Raw genomic sequence first — 26,883 nt, forward strand, 5'->3', positions numbered from 1 at the left:
TTGAGGCGGTATGTTTAGGGTCATTGTCCTGGAAGAAACGGTGACCACCAGAAGGGAAATCAAGCCTAATGTATTCAACAATACGGGTGACAATTTGCTCTTGAAAAAATAGTTTATCCATGATTCCTGGAACAATATAAGAAAAATGTAACATTAGGGTACAAAATACACTACGGTTGTACAGTGCTGTAACGCTTGTCCTGCCAACAAGCCAGACGAGACCCCAGGACTGAGGTGGAAAGGAGAATTACCACACACCAAACAATAAACAGGGGCATGGCCGGAGTGTGGAAGTAGCGTAGTTGGTCCAGGAAACAAAAATAGAAAGAGTACAGTACTTGCCAACTCCAGCGTAGAAGGGTAGAGTCCGTAAGCCAATGGTCAAGGTGTAGGGAGAGCAGCGTGGTAGAGTGTCCATAAGCCTGGGTCATGGAGCATAGAGAGCAGCGTAGTAGAGGTCCATAAGCCGTGTCCAATGGATGTAGAAGACTGCAAGGTAGAAAGTCCAAAGCCAAATCCAAAGGGTTCCAGAGAGCAGCGTAATCAAAGTCCAAAGCCAAGGGTCAAAATCCATGAGGTCAGCAGAGAATCCAGGGATAGGAACAGGAACTGAAACACAAGAGAGCCAGGCAAAAGCAGACAGCACCAAGGTACAGAAGCAATGCAGAGCAATGTGGTAATGGCGAGGGGAGACTAAATAGTGGGCTGGGACCTATCAGAGGAAAGGGAGGAGTGGAGGTGCGGCCCAAGGGAAGCCCCGATAGGGGTGAAGAGTCTGGGGGGCGGACCTGGTGGAGCAGGGGCAGGGAATCGCGCCGATGCGCGTGCCGCACCTGAGGAGGCGGGGTCAGGTTCCCGGCACCAGGAAAGGGAAGCCTGGGGCGTGCCCGTAAGGGTGACGCGCATGAGCCGGAAGTGAGGGAGCAGCCGCGGGGGAGATGCCGAGGGCCAGGGCACGCCGCCGGGGACCAGTGGCAGCGGGGAGAACAGGTAAGGAGGTGCTGGTAGCGGGAGTCCCCACAGCGCGGGTCCTTACAAGTGCATAAGACTACAGCATGTGACTTTACACATTATTTTACCCTCAAAGATGATTATGCATCCTGGTCCCACACATGCATCTTCAGTGGGTGCTTGGGCTACGGCTTCAGATATAGGTGTCCTTTTTTGTGGAATGCAAAAGTGGCAAATCTCTCAAGAGCTACAGTTGTCTCGTCAGAAAAGATGACATCCTGAAAGTCTCACCACTTTCTATACATGCCCATGCTTGGTCCACACTTTACCTTGTTGGCATCCCTTATCATTGGATACACTCTGTAATGAGAAGGGATAATTTTACAGGTACAGTAAAACAACACTTTTACCTACTGTACAGTACTAACTACAGCACTCTTTATACAGTACTATTGCAATATACTGAGCTTTATTACTACTGTATACTGTACTATCAAGTATTCGCGTGGGGTAATACTACTATATACTGTACTTTATTTAGTACTATATGCAATATACAGTACTGTACAGTACTTTGTTACAGTAAGACACTTACTTTACACGTTCATATTTCCATCCCAATTGGCGTCTCATCACGATGATGATCTCAGATGCAGTCATATTGTGGCCATTCTCTAGAACAGTCTTGACTCTTGCTGCACAGCGCTCATCTTTATTCGCATTATCTTCGCTGATTTCATCCACCATATGCTTTGTAGTCCTACAGTGTAAAGGAAAAGAGAACAATTTGTTACAGTAGGCCCAAAATTAAGTTAACGCAAATACATGACATGCAGTACTGTATACAGTATTCTACAATAATTGCAAGGAAAAAAGTAAATACACAAATGCATTTTGATAGGCAAGAAGTTTCTAGAGTAATACTACAGTACAATATATTACTTCATAAGCATCTAGAGCTTCTCTAACATATACTTATTGAACATACGAACATCTTGTATCATAACGATTGACTCCTAGTGTTGCAAAGTTTAACATATACATTAGTTTGACTTACTCAATTAATTGTCTCTATATTACTGTGCTTAAAGATTCAGTTCAATACCCACTGATACGTGGACTTTGAAGTACGCATGGAGATCATATGGTGACAAGTGTAATAGTTTTTTGCACTTTAAAAACAGCAAGTTCACATAGCTCACACTTAATGAACAGAACTCACTTTACCTGTGGCAAATCCCACTTCTGTGATAAGCTTTGTCAATAATCATATGCCATTCGTCTGAACGCTGTACTCCGATTGAGATAATTGAGACAGAGAGCGTCTGCTGCTATTGAGTATTGTCTTACAACTTGGGCTGCTTTACCTGCAAATGGGGCATGTGTTAAGTACAATTAACATATACTTACTGAACATACAAACATCTTGTGTCATAAAGATTGATTCCTAGTGTTGCAAAATTCAATATAGACACTAGTTTGACATACTTATTTAATTGTCTCAATATTACTGTGCATAAAGATTCAGTTCAATACCCACTGACACGTGGACTTTGAATTACGCATGGAGAATATATGGTGACAAATGAAATATTGTTTTGCCCTGTAAACAGCAAGTTCACTCAGCTCAGACTCAATGAGCAGAATTTACTTTACCTGTGGCGAATTTCAATTCCATGATAAGCTTTGTCAATAATCATATGTCATTCCGTCTGAACGCTATACTCCCAAACAGGATATTATGGGGATTATCTTGTCCAGGGATGATCTTGAATTAATGAATTGTAGTAAATAGGATTTGATTAGACACCAGTAGATTCTCTCTGGATATCTATTTTTCCCTTATACATCATGGTTCATATCTCACCAGAAGGCTTTTAGATTTCACTTTGTAAATATTTAGCACATTGTTTAGTGATTAATAACATTTTATTGTTTTTGATAATTTGAGGGTTTTGACCAGTCTCTTTGTTTACAAATTATATCACTTTGCCGTGTGATTTTCTGTAAGTAATCAATTTGCTGATTTAACTGTACCTTCTCTTGGTCTATTTAAGTAGAGTGCAAACATTGGGGATACTTGTCTTCTTGTTTTCTCTAACTAGAATTTGTTTGTAAGAAAAAATAGGCCAATTTTTGTATCTACTTTGACTACTGCTAGCAATTTAATTCATCAAACGTTGAAGCAACACTGGCACCTTCTCACTGACAAACCAATTCTAGTTAAATGGTAGAAAAATCATCTATGTTGGCCAACAAACAGGGTCGTAACAGCTCTGATTACTTGGTGAAAGCTGCTAATCTGAAACATTACACATCAGTCTATAACAATATATCAGACAATTTTTCACTCATCCACATCAGGGCAATAAAATTAACATCAAACAACACATAATCTGTACTCCTACATACATTGTTTACTTAATTAAATGCCCTTATGGATTCATCACGTAGGCAAAACTACTAAAGAATTAAGGACTCTCTTAATAGAACACAAAGGTACAATTAAAAAACGGCACAGAACCAACAGTACTTATTCAACACTGTAAAACACATATATACACAGTGACTCAATTAAGAGAAGTTGCTAAATCCACAGGAGGAACAGAGAGAGGCACTTTATTATTAAGATTTCTATATTCATAATAATAATTTTTATTTCTTAAATTTTCATTTTTTTGTGCTTCTTTTTCATATTTCACAATCTTTTATTTTTTCTATTTTCATAATTTTTTACAGGGATGTCACCAGATTGCTCACATGTGCCTAAAAGGAATTCTTCATTCTTCATTATCAATGCTCTCTATACACCCACATATATAGTTCATTGTATATAATTAAATCTTATATTTAGACATCAAGTAGTACACATGGCTTTGGTGTTGAAAAATAGTTGCCTTTATTCAAAGGCACATACCACACAGCAAGCGACGCTTCAGGCCCATACACGGCCTTTCGTCAGGTAGGTGTGACCGTGATGGACCTGAAACTTTGCTTGCTTTGTGGTATGTTCCTTTGAATAAATTTAACTATTTTTCAACACCAAAGCCATGTGTACTACTTGATGTCTATTTGGATGTACTACTTATATATAAGTTATATGCTTATCATGGTATTGAGTGCTGCCCTTTTTTTGTTTGTTCCTGTATATTGCTGAGTGCGACCACACCCTATGAGGTTAACCACCTTTATAGCTGAAGAAAACAATTACGTTTGACTCTGTGCTGTGGTTTTTTTGGGATACTGCACCCTTGCTTTTTTAGCATGCTAGTGGGTGCAATAATGTATGCTACTAACGAGTTGCTTAGAGCTTGTATCAACATAACATGTGTAGCCTAGTGCTCCTTGGTGGGAACAGGGGTTAAACTCCTGCACAGGGCCTAGCTTGCACGTTGCAGCCTGGATGGATACCATGTTATCATATCCAGGTGCAGGCCTAACAGCAGTTTGGAGTGTCATGCCTGGGAGGGTACTGACTGGATAACATGCAAGTAGTGTGATGCCTGTCAGTACCTGGACCTGCCCTGTTATGGTGCAAGGTTACCTACCCCTCCCCAGGTATAAAAGCTGCCACTCCACTAAATTGTGTTGTTTCTGTCCCCTCCCTCTGTGGAGTGGGAGCTATTTCACTTTACCCCATCAGGGGGTAAGGGGGTTAAGGATGGGCGCTTGGGGCCTCAATCCCCTTGAGCCTAATCCAGGGAAGGAGGAGAATGGAATGGCTGTGAACATCTTAATAAACACCGGTTATACCAGCATATGCCTGTGTGTGTTTATGGAGAAGGAGGGCTTGTGGGGAGAACTCCTGTCCCTGGCAGGAGTCCTGCAAGATGGAGGTGCTGTACTGGAAGATCTGAGCTAAGAACTTGTCCTGCTCCCTATACCATCTGCGGAGCACTCAGTCTGCTGTGAGCCAACAGGTATGCACCACCACACTGGTAACATGTGGCACTTATCCCAGGGGAGCAGATCTCCCTTTGGGGGGTGAGGGGGGATGGATAATGGTGCTACACATTTATTAAACATGAACAGGAAACTAAAAGTTGATACAAGATACTAAAATTTAGTATGAAAAGTTGCTGCTTTATGATTCAATACATTTGGAGCACTATTTGTTGCTATTTCAACCATTTTGAGATAATTTAGGCAAGTAAGCTAATCCCCATCTGAAAGGAGAATGTGAGAACTAGATTCCTACTGTACCATTTACAATCAATGCAAGCACAAATTAGATTAATAAGATATGTATCTGTTAAATAGATTTCTCCTTGAAGTTCAGTGTTGAGAAGGTTAATCTCAGCAAGCAATGATGAGTCCTAATCAGCCAGCGTGCTGTATTTTCCAGTGACTGCCTGCAGTGAAACACCTGCTTGGTGGCTTTGCCGCTTGCAAGAACATTTCCATCACTGGAGCATTCATGGACCAAAGAGCATGTACATACGGCCAGTTGCACCTTGTTAGCAGGGGGCATGTACTAGGGAATCAGTTCTATGTAGGATGCAAGATAAATAATTCTGATCAAATGACAATAAAGGTTATAGTATATGAGCCGAGGTCCACCCATTTTACTAAATGGGATGAAGTAGGCTGACAAGTCACATATTCGCACAATTACTCTATTTCTACAATATCCTCTCACCCAACATGCAGTACCTCTCATATGCATATGCTTTTGTATGTAGATTAACTTTTTCCCTACTCAATTAACCCTGAAAACATTGTCTGACAATGTGTTGAACCCAGAGGAATGCCTACTAGAGTGAGGGTGAACAGAGGTTTTCGGTTAGCTACTTTGGCACAGTTTATGGCGGCCATGACTGTCAAGGTGGTATCTACAGTAGTGACGACAAACAAAAGCTAAAGTGAACACAGTTCTATTTAGGGCATGATAAACATTGTAATAGGCTTCAATTTTTTGGTGCACCAAGTATGTCTTCATCAATCCAGGAAGCTGCGAAGGAGGTTTCAACGTTAAAGGTGTTTATTGCTTAAACACCGAAAAGCAATAGCATCTCTTAAACAGCAGTAAAACACAAACACAAACATGAAAATAAAGGTTTACCTTCTTAAGTTCTTGGCACTTACTAAACAATAAATATGTCCTATATATCAGAGCAGGAGGCTGCTTCCTCTGTGCTATAAACAAACACAAATATATTAGCTTGACAGCCTCAGGTCTTATGGGGAGAGAATACCTCTGTTTTTCAGGCTTTTTTTCTTCCTAATCTGTCCGTTCACTCCCTTTCCTTCTTTCTATCAGGGGAGAGAGTGGAGTCAGTGCTAAGGCCTTTAAAACCTCTGTCACAGGTATCTTGAGGTCAAGCAGGTCTCTGTCTGAACTCTCCACTTGTACAAATTGGGGTGAATCTGCTATTTTTCTGTAATCCACCACAATACCTTTACCAAGACCATCAAGCCACAATCACCATTTTTAAGTGTGTTTATGACAAGGAACTCTGAGTTTCTTGAAACAGGTTTGTCTCTGTCTTACCACCAGGAGTAACCTGCCCTTTTCTTCAACAATAACTTAAATCTTAAACCAAGGTGGTCACCCTGCACATGTACAGTAGAACTGCAGTATGATACCTGATACTCGTCAAACCCTCCCCAAAAAAATTTTATCACAGGAGATTGTGGCGTTTTACTATTTTTAGACCACCTTTGGTTTTTAGCTATGCTGCAAAGATCAAACTCTTTCAACTACCATCACAAAAATCTTTTAAATAACACTGAGGCATAATAACATTGATCTACCATTGTGTAACATATCTGCAAGTAGCAATGTAATATTAATGGCACGTTGTGAACATTGTTATGTGACAAGGCCTTTGTGTGCTTGGAGATAAACCTTGAACAATAATGAATCTGGCTGTGATAAAGATTTTTTTAATGGCAAAATTAATCTGTGTGTTAAGCCTGAACGTTGAATTTTTAATTTCTTGTGTGCATGAAGAAAAAATACATGTACAAACAATTAACAAAGAGCAGAAACTGCATAATACAGTTGACATTAAAGAGCTTGGTTGTTGCATATGAAGATACAGTACCATCCTAGAGAAGCATTGAACTGAAGTGAAACCAAACATTGCAGATGTTTCCTGAACTGCAACTGAACGCATACTTCCAGGAGTTTTTGGGGAATACAAATTGAAACTGGTGAAGTTGTAGGAAGGCACTACTGAAGGTCTCATCACAGGAAATGTGCTGAAAAAAGGTATATATAATGAATATACTGAAAAACAGGGGAAAGTGCACACTTAGATTTAGCTACGGTAGTTGGTACGTGACATCTGACAGGGGGCATGGAGTAACAGTGGGAATGAGACAATGTTTGGAAGCACTCCTGCTGACTGCAGACTTAATCAATAGAGATCCGCTATGTACAAGGTACATTTAGTATCTGCCTAATTATAGCTTATCTATCTCTTAGCTACTACAGCTATAGTCTTAGTATTGGTATACTTTGAGAGCCTGACAAGTGGTTTGCCACCAACCAGCACCACTCGCATACATTGGACTAGAATCGCAGTCAACATCCTGAGATCTACAGTATATGTATGAATATACATATATAGAGAAGTTTGAATCGTACACCAGTACATTAGGATAACCAGGCAAAGGACGTATTGCCAGTCGCTATTGCATCTCCATGGCATACATATCAATAGAAGACTCTACTGGCTATCCACCTATGTTAATCTTACAGGCACTTGTGATATACAGGGGTTAAAACAGGCCAGCCCTGCTTCCTAAGATATGTTTGCATTATGCTAGACATCTTTCTACATACTGTATGCACTGGAAGATTGTTTGACAGGCATTGCGTACAGACACATCCTAACTATTCTACTACACAGGGTTGTGGATGTGTACCCTAGTATTCTATTACACAGGGCTCACTGCTAGAGCTACTGCCCACAATAACGAAGGTTGTGGGGTTTAATCTGTTGACCCTGACACCAGTACCCCATTTCTTAGTCACAGGGTGCCCTAGACTTGTCAACTCACTATAGTTCTTATGGAAATCCTTTTAGAAACTGTGGGGTGTGATTCATTTAAATATACTTTGCTGGCCTTATCAGCATATCTCTCAGGTGTGCTCCTTTTTGCACACAGAGGTCTCTCCCTACAGTATGTTATTTAGAGAGAGGTTTGTGGAGATATATATACAACGTGTGATAGGCACTAATAAAATAGGGCACAAGGACACAAATCTGCGAATTGATTTTTAGTGACCGGGAAAAAACAGGCTTATACCTCTACCAGCCTTGTCTCTAGGAATGATAATAATAATAATAGCATGTTCTTGTATAGCGCTTAACAGAGACATTTTGCAGGCACGTTCTTGTTGCACGTAGCGCTTTACAGTGACATTTTGCAGGCACAGGTCCCTGCCCCGTGGAGCTTACAATCTATGTTTTTGGTGCCTGAGGCACAGGGAGATAAAGTGACTTGTCCAAGGTCACGAGGAGCTGGCACCAGGAATTGAACCAGGCTCCCCTGCTTCAAGCTCTCCGTGCCAGTCAGTGTCACCGAGCCACTCCCTCTCCCTGATAGATGTGTGATAGATATTGTCGGTACATTGTAAACTATATTGGTTGCTAACACCCACTAACCATTCCCCACCCCCCGCATAAGCATTTTAGTCACTTTTTTATAACATTATTTTACTTAATTTTGATTAAACTTTATGTTTTACGTATCTTAATATATCTTACACAGTAACTAGGGTACATGTCCATAAACAACCCTGTACCAACTAGCTAAATCTAAGTGTGTGCACACACAAGTGGTGTCCTGGAGTTTCTTTGCCCAGTTTTGCAGCAAATTGAAACTGGGCCTTAGCAAAATGTTTGGCTATCCATACAGATAAAACACAGTTCAAGCCTGGCATGTATTTTTGAGACAATAATATGTGCCTTTCCCCGGAGAAGAAGGATCAAAATGAATTTGCTGTGCAGAAAGAAGGGTTGAGGACTTCTCCATTCTGCTGCCTATTGTACTGTATGGTGGTTTTATATCCCTAACACAAAAGGTGGAGTGTTCTACACTCAGTGTTTCTTTACAGAAGAAAGTCAGGGAGAAAAAAGGGAGTAGACTATAGAAGCACTGAAAGTATATTATATTATAAAAGTGCAACATATTTATTAAGGACACAATTCATATAAAAATGATGAAAGTACGATATATAAAACCGCACATGTAAACACATAGCCGAGAGTAAAATGCATTTATAGAGCTAATTAACCTTCAGGGATAATTATAAATGTTATATAAACAAAATATATAGACAGACTGTAACTCATAACCACATAAAATGTCACTTCTTGGTCCAGTAATCTTTCAATCTGCATGCAATAAGTCTGTAATGATCAACAGAACAATAGCACAGTAACCCCTGAAGGCACGCTGTGAGGAATGGGGTACTGGTGTCAGGCCCAAAAGAATTAGAACCCACAACCTTTGTTATTTTGGGCAGCAGCTCTAACAGTGTGTGCAAAACCAGCTGAAGACTAGTCATCAGCACTGTCAAATAATACTTTTGAGCTCTACTTCTCACACCTGTAGCTCCCGCCCACTGGCTTCCTTTAGAAGCAGACCACTTGCACTTCCTGGTTGCCATTGCCAGTTCAATCTTCCTAGTGCCCAAAAAGGAGCACACCTGAGATACATATGAGATATGCTAACAGCTGGATTAGTTACAATCACTGTCATGCTGCTTGACTTGTCAACTTAGTGTAGTTCTTATGGAAATTATTTTAGGAAGTGTGGGATGTGAGTTATTTAAATATACTTTGCATATTTTATTAGCATGTTTCCCAGATAGATACGTAAGTTTCATTTTTGTCTGTGACCCAAGTGTGGGTTGGAGGACATACTCTTTTGTGAACCACTTATACGTGTACAAAACAGTTTTTTTTGTCTGACTTCTGCCACAGCCATAGGGTTTAGTAGAAGAAACTAAGGGGCATATCCACAGAGCTTTATTAAATCAGGAAAAATAACGTAATGTTACATAAATAGGTAACAAACATTAGCTTTCCCTGAGCTTAACGGACATTCACAAATCTAATACTAAATCTCATTCCACATGTCCTAAGAGGATTTCCATAGCAGTGACAGCTCAACAGTATGCTGTGAGAGTGGTGCTCCATATCAGCTGGTTTAGCTCACACCGCTTGAGCTCCTGCGCAGAATAACAAATGTTGTGGGTTCTAATTCTGTTGAGCCTGACACCAGTACCCTATTTATTAGTCACAGTGTGCCCTAGACTTGTTAACTCACTATACTTCTTATGGAAATCCTTTTATAAAGTGTGGGATGTGACTATTTTAAAGGAGTGGCTCAGTGAGTAAAGACACTAACTGGCACTGAGTTTGAAGCACAGGGACCTGGTTCAATTCCTGGTGTTGGCTCCTTGTCACTGTGCCTCAGGCACCAAAACGTAGATTGTAAGCTCCATGGGGCAAGGACCTGTGTCTGCAAAATGTCTTTGTAAAGCGCTACATAAAACTAGCAGCGCTATACAAGAACATGCTATTATTATTATATCTCTCAGGTGTACTCCTTTTTGCGTACAGAGGTCTCTCCCTATATTATTAAGAGGGAGGTTTGAGGGGATATATATACATCTTGTGAGAAGCACTAGTAAAATAGGGTACAAGGACAAAAATATGCAAATTGATTTTTAGTGATCAGGGAAAAATGAATATTCCTTTTTGAGACTGATCCACTGATTAAAGGAACTGGCCAATCTGTTGAGAACTCGAATTATGGGCAAAATTTCAAACATCTCAAGATATTCTTAGGTAATGCAACGTTGGATCCTTTTGGAATCAACAGACAGCACGAATACTCCCTTGTTGCCCAGCCTGCTGAATTCCTAGCTGCGCAGAGGTAACCCGTAAGTACGGAGCTCTGCCAGTAGCCTGGAGAATAGCAGCTGCCGGACCAGGGAATCCCCATCCGTAGAAAAGGATTTTGTCACATCCGGGTCATCATCCTCTGACGTCACATCCGGGAACATCGGAGACCGCCACCCACCGCCACCCCAGAAACGAGTGGGAACCACTTGAGGCCACGACCCAGAGGGCCAACACTCCAGCGAAGGGAAGAACATCTAGGTGGTAACATCGGCTCACCCTCCCCTCTGACCCCAGGACTACTAAGAGGACAACAGAGACAGATAGAAGGGATTTCTCCCAATCGGGCACAGCAGCAGCTACAATCCACTACAGGAAATACCCTGCTTTTATCTATTTCCTGTCATTTATGTATTGAGTATTTTACCTCTATAAAGTTTGTGTTTGCTACTATTTGAGCCCTTTCTTTCTTTTTGAGGCATTTTGTTACACTACAATAATGTGACATTAAGCCTATGCTGATGAGCTATTGTTTTTGCATAAAAGTAGCTTTGTGGATACGCGTTAACCTCAAGTAAAATAATGTCCATTCCTGTTTTTGGTAACATCATGTCATTTGCCCTGATTTAATGGAGTTTAGTGTGTCTGTCCCTGGGGGTAACAAAGTATGTACAGTATAAAGCAAACTGTTCCACGTTTTGTTGAAAATAGCCATGATAATAACTTACACAAAACATTTTACTATTTTTTTTATCATATAAAACAATTCAGTGAAACAAATGTTTTCTGTTTAGAGAGAACCATATCACAACCATAAATAATTCAAGTCACATACATAGAACTGTTATAAAAACTTTGGAATGGTGAAGACACATAAGAGCTTAATATAATGCATTGGTGGATTTATTTCAGTGCTCTTTGAAATGCAAGAATCAATGTACACTTTCTTATATTTCCTTTATTGCACCAGCTGTTTATGCAGAATGGAGACAGCCACTCTTTATAAAAGCAAACAGCATTAGGACCTCAGGGCTAACTCTGTACAAAGAGAAATACAAATATTCCTAAATCAGCCATCCACATACAGTACATTTTACTTAAAAAATTGCTCTTAGCAGATGTACACATAGTTCCAGACCACTTCAGTATGATTTTCACCAGCATTAAGTACAATATATGAAGTTGTTTAATGAGGGGAACTACCACTCCCACAATATTTTCTGCCTGCACTACTACATTGGGTCTTTGCTAAAGACGAAACGAGTCAACTAACCCTTAGAGGTTTCCATTATAACAAATTACAGGGTTGGCTCTAGGTCTTTGGAGCCCTGAACAGACAAAGCCATGGCAAGTTGTTGAGCAGGGGGTAGAGGGCACAGGCCCAATTGTTTGAGAAGTGGGGAGTTGACAGCAGTCTCTCTCGACCAGACAGTAGAAACCCAAATGTTGCTGCCTGCATCATTTAGAACTAGAATGGGGGAGATATGGTGCAACCCTGAAAAAGTTTGGGCTCTAAGTAACTTCTTAGTCTGCCTAAATGGTAGGGACACCATTGAATAAATAGATATACGGTACAAAATTAACACACATAGTACATAGAAAATAGAATTAAAAAAACAATATATTGCTCTCCGAAATGTTTCAAGCAGCAATACTCTCTTCTCAAATGTTTTTCTGTAAATGCTTACCTGAGCTGTTCCATGGTCCCCTGATGTCCGGGGGACCTGTCTCCTGCAATCCAACACCCTGCAAAAGTTGCCATGGAATCAGGACTCGCTCCCACTATCAACTATGAAATTGTGGTGGCTCCATTTCCCTTTCGATTGAGCTGGTTGCTTCATTAGAGATGTCAGCCTAATCTGCCTCTAGAAAATTAGCAAATGCCCATGGTTTATCTGGCACATCATGCGGGCACTCTAGAGATGAAACAGATTTAGTGACATTTTATGTAAGAGTAGTGTTTAACCTGCAACATGTGTAACATCAGCAGCAATTCTTCATTATTTCCACTGCTGTCATTTGTTTCCATCACCATTATTTATTTTAGACCAGCAGCCTTGAGATAGATTTTGTTAGTAAAAAATATAATAAAAAAAACAGGCATTCTGTTATTTATGGTGGGACTTTGAGTCTGCTGTCTGATAAAGAAAAAGAATATCAACTGCTCATGAGTAGGGAAGGTCTAAGTTCCTAAGTACAGAAATAGTGACTGCACAGCATGATACATTAAAAATAAATCCAAGATCCTTTATCTTAGATACCCAAGAAACAGGCAAACCAATTGAAAACACGACTATCGTTTTTTTTGTTTTTTTAAGTTAAAAAAAGATTACTGTCCACTTTTCTGCATGTTTCATGGTTGATTTCAAGGCTTTAGAGAAATATCAGAGTGGAAAATTGCTAAGCATGTACTAAGCTGCCTATTTCACAGCTATGGACAGTGGTCTTGTGTTGATCCTGTCTTTGCAGGCATGAAATCACTATGTCAGAGGAAGGTAGGAGAGAGGTCAAACCTGTTCTGCCTTGTATGACTCGGTAAGGATGTGAAACAAACCTGACACCACCTTTTTACACAGCTTATTTACTACACTGATGCGGGTAACAGAGTATCTCTTCACTGTTTCCACATTAATGGTTTACCTCTAGTCGGTATTTCCTTAACATTTTTATGGAGACAGAAAAAGGGGGATGGGGGAGCACAGGTGGAATGGTATACAATATGAATTCAGGTGTGTAAGACTCTGTACTGCTGGTGTGGGTGATATGAATCTATAAAAAGTCTCAAACACTCACACGGCCTTGTGCGAATGCGTACGCATCAAGGTATCTTTATGTCCTATGTTCTTTTCTTTAAGGATCTCGTCTGTGCGTTTCTTTCTTCGTTGGTGTTGATTCGCCTGTTTTGTTCTGTAGTACTCCACCTCTCGTCCGGGCTGGTTCTTCTGTTTCTTGTACTTGTCGTTACCCTCGGAATAAAAGAACACAGGTTGAGCAAAAATGAGACAACATTCAATGGGAATAGTCTAACCGGGGGTGATCTATAAAGTAGATGATAAATATTCAGTCACTCACACGGACATGTGTGGGTGCACTCTAGGGCTATGGTATCTTTTGGCTTCCAGGATTGATCCCACTGCTCCAAGTTGCAAAACCTGGCTCAGTGGCAAGTGAATGATGGTGGTTGTAATTATAAATATAAAGTATTGTTACTCACACGGCCAAGTGTGAGTGCACACTTGGAAAGGTATCTTGAGTTGTTCCTGGTGTCCTGTGCTGGCGAGTTTCTAGCCACTCCTGTCCTGGATTCCTTGCTCCCAGGTAGGTAAATGAGGATATAAGCCCAAGGTGCCAGGCAGAAACTTTATTGAAGTGATAAATAAATAAACAAATAAAACAATAAAAACAGGGGTATGTAGCAAACCCTCCGCTTGCTCAACTCGTGAGCTGCGGTATGGGAAGGGGTGGGAGGCCAGTCTCTGGGATGTTTAGCAGTCTCGTGGTGCTACAGTCGCTCGCTCCGCGTCCGGATGGAGCTCTGTACTTCCCTGTTCCTGCTCCCGACGGTGGCCGCAAAGGATCAGAATAGTGGGGGGATTTTGAGCAATGCGTTTCGCCCTATGGGCTTCCTCAGGCTCCGTAGTTAGCAACATTAGTTAACATTTTTATGAAATATTGGATGATGATCCTATGAATGTTTTCCAAAAGCATTGATTTCAACAGTTTTATAATAGGAGTATACAACTAAAACTGTGGAAACAATTAATATTGCCTTTTGGCTACAATCAGGCAATTACAATGGGAGATTAAGAAATCTCAACAGGTTGAGAGGTGTGCCCTTCAATATGTATTTTGACTACCTCTTAAAATTTCAGCCACTTTATGTTTTTAACATGTTGTCTTAACCCCAGTGAACTCTTACAGCCTAGAACCCTTTTTAGCTAGAGAAGATGGGTGGGATTGAAGGGCTCTGAAGTGCCAATAACATGAAAGGTCTATGGCAAAACTCTTCAACTGGTTCTCCCATGGGGCCAGATCAGAAAACATTTAGGAGTAGAAGGGCCACAAGGTGATTGTAATGTAATTTAAAATACATTTAAAGACTTGATTATGATTATATTTCAACATTTTGCAATTATTTATAACATCTGTACATATATAATTTACATTATCTTAATTACAATTGAGTTTTGAGCTGGAAGAATTGTACTTAGCTGCCTGAGCAACTAGTATATGGGGAGTCCACACTTAATAATGCCCCAAACTGCACCTTATCATGGGTGGTTTAGCTGCCAATTACTGCAGGAGCTTCCAAAGTCGCTCCCCACAATGCTTTGCATTCACAGCAACAAGGCATTGTGGGGTGTGACTTTGTAAGCTCCCACAGTAAATGACAGCTATACCACCCATGCTATCTGTACACACTCACATGCAGTTTGGGGTCTTATTATCTGACCATCATCTCATCTCATTCTCTTTATCTCGCTTCTCCCCTTCTCCACCTCCATCTACCCCCCGGGTTCTGCAGAAACCTGCGCTCTATTCACTTACCTGACTTTGAGTCCACTTTACACTCTTCCCTCTCCTCTCTCAGCTCTGCTACAGACCCTGACAACCTGGTCAGAAAGTACAACTCTGTATTGTCCTCGTCTCTTGATCTACATGCCCCACTTTCTCTCTGCCGCCCTCGCCCTTCTAACCCTAGACCCTGGCTAAATTCCCACACGCGCATGCTGCGTTCCTCCACTCGTTCCTCTGAACGCCTCTGGAGGAAGTCTCACACTCTCGCAGACTTCCTTCACTACAAATTTATGCTATCCTGTTTCAACTCTGCCCTCTCGCAAGCTAAACAAGCCTACTTTTCTGCACTAATCAACATGCACAAGTCTAACCCACGCCGACTGTTCTCTGTCTTTGATACTCTACTCAAACCACCCTCAGCTGCCTCTCCTTCCTCCATCTCCGCTCAGGACTTTGCTGACTATTTTAAGGAAAAGGTGGAATCCAGACGGCAGAACATCCCCTCTGTTTCTTCCCCCCATCCTACACCTCTTCCTAACTCTCCTCCTGCCTTCCTTGAGTCTTTTTCCACTGTCTCAGAGGAGGATGTGTCGCTGTTGATCTCCTCTTCTCCCTGTACCACTTGCCCTCTTGACCCCATTCCCTCCCATCTCCTAAAACCTCTAGCTCCTACTATAATCCCTATGCTTACACACATTTTTAACTCCTCCCTCTGCTCTGGAACCTTTCCATCCTCTTTCAAACATGCAACAGTCATACCATTACTCAAAAACAGCAAGCTTGACCCTACCTGTCTTTCTAACTATCGACCTGTCTCCCTCCTGCCTTTTGCCTCTAAACTACTTGAACGTCTTGTATTCTCTCGCTTGCTTCATTTTCTCAACACCTATTCTCTCCTAGACCCTCTACAATCTGGCTTCCGCACTGCTCACTCCACCGAAACAGCCCTCACTAAAATAACTGACGACCTCCATGCTGCCAAAGACAGAGGTCATTACACTCTGCTCATATTACTCGACCTCTCTGCAGCATTTGACACCGTGGACCACCCTCTTCTCCTCCACATTCTCCATACTCTAGGTATTCGGAACAAAGCTCTATCCTGGATCTCATCCTACCTCTCCCATCGTACTTTTAGTGTCTGTTCTGCTAAAACCTCCTCCTCCTCTATTGATCTCTCTGTGGGGGTACCCCAGGGCTCTGTCCTGGGACCTCTTCTCTTTTCTCTGTACACACTCTCTCTAGGTGACCTAATAACATCTTTTGGGTTTAATTATCACCTCTATGCCGACGACACACAAATATACTTTTCAACACCTGACCTTACACCTGCTGTACAAACCAAAGTTTCTGAATGTCTCTCTGCTATATCATCCTGGATGGCCCTCCGATGCCTTAAACTCAACATGGCTAAAACAGAGCTCCTCATACTTCCTCCCAAACCTGGCCCTACTACCTCCTTCCACATTACTGTTGGAACTACAATCATTCACCCAGTAGCCCAAGCACGCTGCGTAGGGGTCACATTCGACTCCTCTCTCACATTCGCCCCTCACATTCAAAACATTTCTAAAACTTGTCGCTTTTTCCTCCGCAATATAACTAAGATACGCCCTTTCCTCTGTTGTTCGACTGCTAAAACTCTGACTCAGGCCCTCATTCTCTCCCGTCTTGATTACTGTAACCTCCTGCTGTCCGGCCTTCCTGCCTCTCACCTGTCTCCCCTACAACCTATCCTAAATGCTGCTGCCAGAATCACTCTACTCTTTCCTAGATCTGTCTCAGCATCTCCCCTCATGAAATCCCTCTCCTGGCTTCCGATCAAATCCCGCATCTCACACTCCATTCTTCTCCTCACTTTTAAAGTTTTACATTCTTCTGCCCCTCCTTACATCTCATCCCTAATTTCTCGGTATGCACCATCCAGACTCTTGCGTTCTTCTCAAGGATGTCTTCTTTCTACCCCCTTTGTATCTAAAGCCCTCTCCCGCCTTAAACCTTTTTCACTGACTGCCCCACACCTCTGGAATGCCCTTCCCCTCAGTACCCGACTAGCACCCTCTCTATCCACCTTTAAGACCCACCTTAAGACACACTTGCTTAAAGAAGCATATGAATAGCACTGTGGATATTCTAAACACGATACATAATGCTTGGCCCCCTGCAGACGCACTTACCAGAACTCCCTCCTACTGTCTCTGTACGTTCTCCCTACCTACCAATTAGACTGTAAGCTCCTAGGGGCAGGGACTCCTCTTCCGAAATGTTACTTTTATGTCTAAAGCACTTATTCCCATGATCTGTTATTTATATTATATTTATTTATTTGATTACCACATGTATTACTACTGTGAAGCGCTATGTACACTAATGGCGCTATATAAATAAAGACATACAATACAATACAATACAATGTGCTCCCCCCACAAACTCAGGACACTATACTGCATGGGATTGGTAAAACAGTTTTATTAGCAATAGCACTAGTCAGTTGAGAAGGCAATAATATTTAGTAATTAGGGGTGCACGGAACAAACAGGGGGTGCACAATGTAAAAGAAAGGATGGGAACCACTCTTCTACAAGATGTATTTGATGAGCATGTATTTCTGCAGCTCTCAGAGTCAGAGCAGCTGAAAAAAACCTGATATATTCTTTCAAGATATATGAGTTATTTGTATAGATCGCTCTTTTCGTTTTTGATCTTGATCTGTATCTAATATGGTATCTTTCAAGAGAATAGGTGGAATCATCTTCTAAAATAATAGTGTAAACCCGGGGTGCGCAAACTTTTTGCCCTGCGCCCCCCTGCCTGCTCTCCCCCACTGCTCGCGCCCTCCCTTACCTTGTCTCAAGCGTCAAATGACCCCACGGGGTCATGTGACGTCACATCACCCTGCGGTGTCATTTAACAATGCATAGCCATGGCATGCGTCGCACAAAGTCAAGGTAAGGGATCTTAGGCTGCGGTCCCAGTAATGTCTGTGACACGCGAGCCCGGCGGGGGGGTGGCGCGTGTCACAGCGCTAACCGCGATCTGCGGTCTGACAGGGAGAGGGGAGCTTGCGACGGGAGGGGGCGTGGTCGGGGATTTGCGGGGGCGTGGCCATTACGTCACGCGGCTGGTTCGCCCTCATTGGGTGAACCGCCGGTGGGGGCGTGGCCACGCCTCCGTTGCTAGGAGTAAACTCAATTTTATTGAGTTGGGAAAAACCCTGCCGCACGGCGCGGCTGCACCTTCTGCGTGACGGTGCGTAGTGGGCCCAGCCCCATTGAGGGGCGGTGCTTACACGCACAGCGCACACCGCGCCGTGCGCACAGGGTGTACTGGGACCGCAGCCTTACAGAGGGCTCGCGCGATCCCCCGGCATTTCATTTAAATGCATTGGGGAAGTGCTTGGGGCCTCTGTAAGTGCAACACCCCCCAAAAAAATATTGTGCCCCCCAGTTTGCGCACCCCTGGAGTAAACGGAACACTGACATTACACACCATGGTTTAACAGGTATTAACTACAATAGCTGATGGATTTCTAGCCTTGGGATTCCCCTTATGGTAACCAAACTCCTTCAGTGCAAAAATAATTTAACTCATTGTTAACTACAGTAGGCGATCATTTTCAGAGCTGCTTTTTTCTTTAGCAAATCAAGTTAGTTTACGGGATAATTTATTGGTTGTCCTTGTGAGGCATGCCTTAGCTGCTCAGCACTTCCTAATCTGCTACATCAAACTGTTTCATTAGGTTTCACAGGTCTAATTTATTATTGCAATACATTACCTGCTGTTCAGAAGGGTTCTTCCTGTACGAGAGATTTTCAAGCCTTTTTGCTCTTCTTTTATATGGTCTGCATGATAGGATCTCCAGGTCTTTTCTGGACTCTTCCAAATTAACATGTTGCATGGATGAGATCCTTCACTTTCCAAAAGTCAGCAGGAAACATGCTTATGATGGCATTGTAGAGAAACCGTGTCTATAAGAGCACATAGCACACTGTGGTAATACAAGTCCAAAGGAAAATGTTCTCTCCACTCAGTAAAAATAAATAAATAAATACCTGACATACATTAGTACTTAAATAAATATGTTATATAAGTAACATTATCATTATACAGTAGTAACTGGCTTTTCTCCTTTTAGTTCTGAGATCCCTGTGCTATTCGTTATTTTATCCCCCCACGTGTTTGTGAGTTTTAAAAATGTATAAGCTCCCAGGTAGAATTTATATTCTTACAAATGTTACCAGCCCTGAAAACTATATTTACTTACACATATTTTTGTTGGTATGGACTGGGAGTGGGACATTAAGTAACATGATGCTATTTAACATAAGGGATTTTTGGCCATATCTGCAAGTGTTTTCACCAATTACAAAATAGCAGAATGTATCTAATTCAACTTCCACAATTAATGATTCACATCATTAGCCATCAGCAGATGGGTCCAGTTTAAAAAAACAAAAAAAAAAATAAACAATCCCAGAGCGTTCAATTTCCTGGCTTTTCTCATTCCGGAACCCCTTTTCCCTAGTCACCTGTATTACAGCAATTTGTTGCGGCAACCTTTGACTATAACCCATTACTGTCATTATCTTTCACAGTTTCTCAAATAGTTGAAATGTCAACAATGTGAGTCTTATTTATTAAAATATTCCTTGTATATTTACTTATTATTATTCTTGAATTCATCTCAAGTTCTCCTCTCTGTTGTGACTATGTAAATCACGGGTGAAAGGCTAAAAGTCTCCTTCCTTTATTTAATTCCACCCACCTCCTCTCTTCTTCCCGTCCAACATCTGCAATCAAAACTACAGAAGAGTTGGGGAATACTGCTGGCAGTTCTGATGAGTGAAGGGGCAATGGGCCAACTCCACTGGGAGAGACAAGCGCAATGTTTTTCAGCTGTATTGCTGCGGAAAATATAGGGGCTTCATTTGTTAATTGAGAGTGACAGGAGCCATAGAAATTAATTTCAAGTCCATCCTCTTCTGCACAACATGTTTCATGTGCACAATATGCAAGTGAGAAATGCAGGAGAGATAAAGAATGGGGAACAAAGCAAGTGCAATACCATAAATGTATGTAACCTCTTTAATCCTAGTTCTCAACAGTTGGAAAGGAAGGATTGTTACTATTAGGGCTGTTTTACCCCAAGAATTATTAGGGACCTTTGCAATCTTACCATTATTGGATTCTGTAGTACGAAACAAATAGAGAAATGTATTTAACCTATTTAATATGTATGTATGTATGTATGTATGTATGTCTGTCTTTATTTATATAGCACCACTAATGTACATAGCGCTTACAGCAGTAATACACGTGACAATCATATAAATAACAAATAATACAAATAACACATAATGGGAATAAGTGCTTGAGACATAAAAGTAACATTTAGGAAAAGGAGTCCCTGCTCCGAAGAGCTTACAATGTAATTAGTAGGAAGAACATACAGAGACAGTAGGAGGGTGTTCTGGCAAGTGCGTCTGCAGGGGGCCAAGCTTTATGTATTGTGTATATTATCAGCCACGGAGCTACTATATGCTTCGTTAAGCAGGTGTGTTTTAAGGTGAATCTTAAAGGTGGATAGAGAGGGTGCTAGTCGAATATTGAGGGGAAGGGCATTCCAGAGGTGTGGGGCAACCAGTGAGAAAGGTTTAAGGCGGGAGAGGGCTTTAGATACAAAGGGGGTAGAGAGAAGACACCCTTGAGCAGAACACAAAAGTCGGGATGGTGCTTAGCGAGACATTAGGGCTGAGATGTTCTCAACAGTTGGAAAGGAAGTATTGTTACTACTAGGGCTGCGTTACACCAATAATTATTAGGGACCTTTGTAATCCTACCATTATTGGATTCTGTAGTACGAAACATATAGAGGATGGTACAATTTTAGCCCATAAAATAGACAAACAAAAGTAAAAAGGAAGTGATACCTATAATGGCTAAATTGTGGTTACAAAGAGTGCAAGCTCTTTACAGTGGTAAAAAAAATCTGGCCAAAGAAGAGACCTTCTCTACTTGTTGGTATTATTCTAAATTATTTGTAACATGCCAAAAGTGCCTGTACAATAGGATGTGAAGTTAATATAAGTATAACATTGGTACATGTACTAGGAGCAGGTACCTGTGAACCCCTTTCCTAATATCTGTTATTACTTTATGTAACACTCTCAAGATAGTTTCCTTATGAAGGCAATTAAAAGTTAGGAAAAGCATCTTAAAACATGGATTGTAAAATGTGCACGTTAATTAGAAATAGGGGAACGCGCCCAAAATCAGTTTCCCGGATTTTCGCTGTTATTACCCTCCAAATCCGCTTCGCTGTGTAAAATCCGCAAACAGATTTGGGTGGTTTCAATCCGCGCAGATTCATCAAAATCCGCCATTGGATATAACTGTGTACGGATTTGCAGAATCCAATCTGCGGGTTCAGCAATCTGTTAGCAGATTCTTAAGAATCCGCCAACGGATTGCTGAATCCGAGGATTAGATTCTACAAATCCGTCCACGATTCGCGGAATCCATGGAGTGTATTGGTAATAATAATATTAATATAAAGTCTGCAAATTGCGAATCGCCCTTTTTGACATTGATCCGCTGAAATCCGCGGACCAAAGGAATTGGCGATCCAAATTCGCCAAGAACATGTGCCCATGTCTAAGGTTAATAACTCTGTTTATGTCAATGTAGATGCAAAACCACAGCCACGCTTGTTCTTAAAAGGACATCAGAGGAATTCTCAAAGAGAATCTGCCTCCAGCTTATGATCAGCTGAATGAATGGCACTAAAAATAGACTGTGGGCTTACCAGGACAGTGGTTCATTTTTGCTCTATTGTACTATCGTGCATACATTGACAGTGCTTTATACTGTGCATACAAATAAACAATATATCTCAACCCCAATGGATCGCAGCGTCCTCACTCTCCTGCATGGTAGGTGTAATGCACTTGCCATTAAAATGAGTCTGTTGGTTTGCAAGGTAATAACTGTACTGCTCCTTGCTAAATAAAACATTGATCACCTTTTGAGAGACTTAACACATCTCCAGAGAGATCAATTACCCAGCGAAACTCATTATCTCAACCTACCAGCCCCAGCCAGGAAGGTTGTGCTGAATGTAACATAACAAGATGAAGCTCCCACTCTACCATTTTTATGGGACTATTTAGAAGAAAATCATAAATAAGAAGCCTTATTGTTATACACATTGTCACTGTTGCTTACAACAGCTGTGTCATCGTATTCCCTTTGATTTCAGGCAGTGGTCAAAATGTAACTGTACTAGGGGATGCACAGTAAAGTACCACTGCTTTTTAAAAATACAAATGTACAGTTCCACTTTTCTTTTAGAGTATAGAAAACAAAAAAGTGCAAAGGCGCTCTTAAGTGATAGTGAAAAAATATAGTCATATACAGTGATAAATACAATCTATTAATTTTGTGATAGAATGTGATCTACAGTAGTAAATACAATCTATTAATGTGATGTAGAGGAAAATGGGTGGCTCTAATTCTAATAAAATATGCGGCTCAAAACCCTTTGTTCAGAATTTGTTACCAAATTTTTCCATGTGTAGAAATCTTCATGAAACTTGGGGAGCGCAGGTACCAAAATGGAAGAAATAAAAGACACAAATAGTATAATATTGCCTCTTCAAAATTGGTATGTTGAGGGAATTTGCACTAACATTGTATAATTACCAAATATGCATATATCCATCGCGGCACCGGACAACCTTTGAATGATAATTTCCACTAGATTGCAAGTATCTCGAGATTTAAGAGAAAATAGGAATACAATATTGCAGATCAATATGGTAAAAACATTTTTATGTAGTAATAGCTCGAGTGCTCACAAACTATACTATTAAAAAACCAGGAAAGAAGAGAAACTTCGGCACAATTGCGCATGACTGAATCAGTGAGACTCCCGGATGATCTTCAAAAAACTTTATTGACACTACACACAAGGGCTACACCGCGATCTCCCCCTCTACGCGTTTCACCCTCTAGGATAGGACTTCGTCTTAAAAAACCAGCATTAATATCAAGAGGGGGAGAGAGAAGATGCATGGACAATATGGGGTCTATTATAGTAGATTCGATAACTTTGCTGCCATCTCGAACGACGTGGCATGACTCCATCGAATGGTTTGTCATTTGTGTTATCACGGTATTAAAATCTGAAACCATTTCCACAAGTCTCAAACCGTGAGGTAGGAAAATGCCAATACCGTACAGGACAGCAGCAATGGTATCTCAGTCTTTTTCTAAGTTCTCCCCCGTGCGATCTGGCCGCAGTCTGTAAGAGCTGCATAGAGAGCAGCACAGAGAGAGCCGCATCTCCTTGCACAGCTCTCACAGGCGATCACACTGTTTTTATTTAAATTTTAATAACAGAGTATCGTAGCAGGGGTTCTGGGGAGCTGAACCGCATTGATTTCAGCCCCGGGGACCCCTTGCTTCCCAAGCTACTGGCCCCAGTATAGGGTGCTGGTATCTCCTGCGCATTTAAATCTCCCGGTCACATGACGCAGGAGATTTAAACATTGCAAGGGGATACTGCCACCCCATACCGGGGCCTGTAACTCAGGAAGCAGGGTGTCCCCGGGGATGAAATCAATGCGGTTCAGCTCCGGAGACCCTCTGCTCCGTACCCTGGTATTAAAATGTAAATAAAATCAGCTTCATTACCTTAGCAGCTAGCCTCTAAGGCAATTAAGGGGTTACATCTGAGTACCAAATTTGTTGGGGGTACAGGGGGTGGACTAAGGGGGTAGTTACCCTAGGGTGGGTGGTTAGGCTTGCTGGGAGGTTGCGGGAGGAGTTAACCCCTTTACTACCAAAGCGGTGGTAATCGCTAACGTAATGAAGGGGTTAACTACTCCTGCTACCCACCCGAGAGGCCTAACCACCCACCATTGGAGCAAATACCCTGTTCACCCAATTCCTCTGCCCCCAAGAGACATTAAAATACAACAACCCTACTACCCACCTCCTCTACTCCAAACAACACCCCTCAACACATACAGTACAATAATGGGCAAAATTACTATTATCCAGATCTGGATAACAGCTCATTTGCCCATTCAAAATAAAACATCATCCAGCCCGCATAAAGTAAATAAAACTTCTACTTACCCCTGCCATGATGAAGGCCATCCTCATCACCGTCCTCTGCATCCATGTCCCCCGTGGGCAACAACAGTACAATCAAAAAATTAACTACTGCCCACTATCCCCTTAATCTATAAAAGAAAGGGGCGCAAGAAAAAAACAGAATCAATAATGATAAGTTACTTTATGTATGCAATATTAAAAATGATGTGTTAACAGCACATGATATAACAAGGCTATTTGCAAAAACAGTACCTATCCCACATAACCCCTTCCTTAAGATTAAACGAATTACCTCAGCAGTTGAAGCTTTTTGCACCAAACCGATCCCGGTTGGAGACGCTGATGTCCGTCAGTAACAGATTCACCTGGGCTAGCAGCGGAGCTCAAGCTGCACAACCACTGCTGTGTAAGGGAAGGGGGAAGGTGGGAATCACCGCTGTGTCCTGCGTCTGGCCTCACATGTCACTGCTGTCACTTAGTTTACCTCAACGCATTTTGTGCTACAAGCACTTTGTCAGGGTCCCACTATCCCCTTAATCACCTTAGCAGTTAGTAACTGCTATAGTAATTAAGTGGTTAACCTCCCTCCCCCGCTACCCACCCGGGATACATAAGCACCCTCCCTGGGGCAACTACTCCCACCCTCTAAGCATTGATTCGCACAGTGGTACACCATGCCCATATAATATACAGTAGGCCTGATTTGGCATAATATAGGCATATTATCTATGCCCCCTGCATAGATCTTGGCATCCCTCGTGGCTTCTCTACGTCACTTCCGGTGGTGTACTACCCAGATGCAGGGAACTCCGTTGGATCGGCAGCTATCTCAGCTCCTCCGTACACTTGTCTCCAATCGAGACCCTACCAATTTTCCAATTAGTGCAGGTACAGTACACTCCAATGCCAGTCTGGACATCACCCTCCATTGAAGAGTAGTGAATGTATAAGGCCGACAGAAACCAATATGTGTAAGTTTTATCATATTCACTCCAGGGAATTTGTGCACCCACAGTTTACCTCTACAGTAAGGCAATGATGATACTGGCTTTGGTCAGTTTTTATTTGCACTACTCACATAAGCATATGCTTTATTTAACCCCTTCAGGGCTTTGTCACATTTTATCACTAGTCCATGGGACAATTATTACATATATTCAGTGTAGGTACCTGCTTCCGGGTATGCCTTAATGTGGCATGCAGGCTTATAAATACTTTTAACAAAATTACCCTTTTTCATGAGATCATTATTTTATTTTAGCCTAATTGGTAGGAGCGCTGGAATCATTCTTTTTGTTTTTCTATACCAATTTTGAAGAGGCAATGTTGCACTATTTGTGTCTTTTATTTCTTCCTTTTTTGGTGCCTGCGCTCCCCAAGTTTCCTGCAGATTTCGTTTTTTAGAAAGACTATTTTTGCCTATATCATAATTATTGTATTTAGTATTTCAATAATAATGTATAAAAAGCCAATCCCCCGTGTTTATCAGTTTAGGAATTCCTTTACATGGTACCTCTGCTGATTAAAGCATTTCAGCCACTTTTGTAGGAGAATAACGGTGTGTTTAGTGATGTGTATATATATAGCACTTGGGACTCTCTTTCTCTCTCTATCCCTCACTCAATTTGCCCATTCTTAGTATTTTGAAGCGAAAGTGTCGTAGACTCAGGAGAAATGTGAGGATGTTTTCTTAAACAGAAAGAGTTGGAGATTCACGGTTAAACGGATTCCTTTGCTTGCATGTGGGGTTTTCTAAATTTGGGAAACAGCCATGTTTAAAATAGATTGGAATCTAAAAGGTGCTTATTTTCAAGTCATTACCCAGAAGTCTTTTCTACAGTTCGACCACTGTATGTGTGAATTATGGGAATAAACGGAAGATGCCCTCGGCACTCAAAAATAGAAAGACATTTTATTACAAAAAGACTAATATATGAAAAAGTACCTGACTTTTTGCAGGAAATGCCCTTCATGAGTGCGGAAAGGACCTTCCTTTATTCACGTTTTTTTAGTGATGATTAGCTTTGCCACATGCAACATGATTGCTACTTGATATGAGGTGAGTGTGCTTTCCCATGATTTTTTCATTGTGTCGAATGAGGACAAAAACATCGACCACTGTGTTTAAATACCATTTGTACAAGACTCTGTGTGTGCTTTCTTCTTTTATTCTGAACATACAGTACAGTACAGCATGGATCCTTCCATGCCCCAATTCGCACCTGTGGCAGAATAGTTAATTACGTATGTGCTCCTTCTATCAAACCCAGTTTGTAACTGTAACGGGTGCTCACCACAAACAGGATGGGACCGCGAGACTGAGGTGGGGATGTTTGAGTACACCGACCTCCAGCCACGAGAGCGTGTCTGAGTGATAGTCGTATAGCCGTGTAAGTGTTGGAGAAGTGAGAATAGTCGTGATACTCGCCAT

This window comes from Ascaphus truei, chromosome 6, assembly GCF_040206685.1.
Source record: "Ascaphus truei isolate aAscTru1 chromosome 6, aAscTru1.hap1, whole genome shotgun sequence".
NCBI classification, from domain to species: domain Eukaryota; kingdom Metazoa; phylum Chordata; class Amphibia; order Anura; family Ascaphidae; genus Ascaphus; species Ascaphus truei.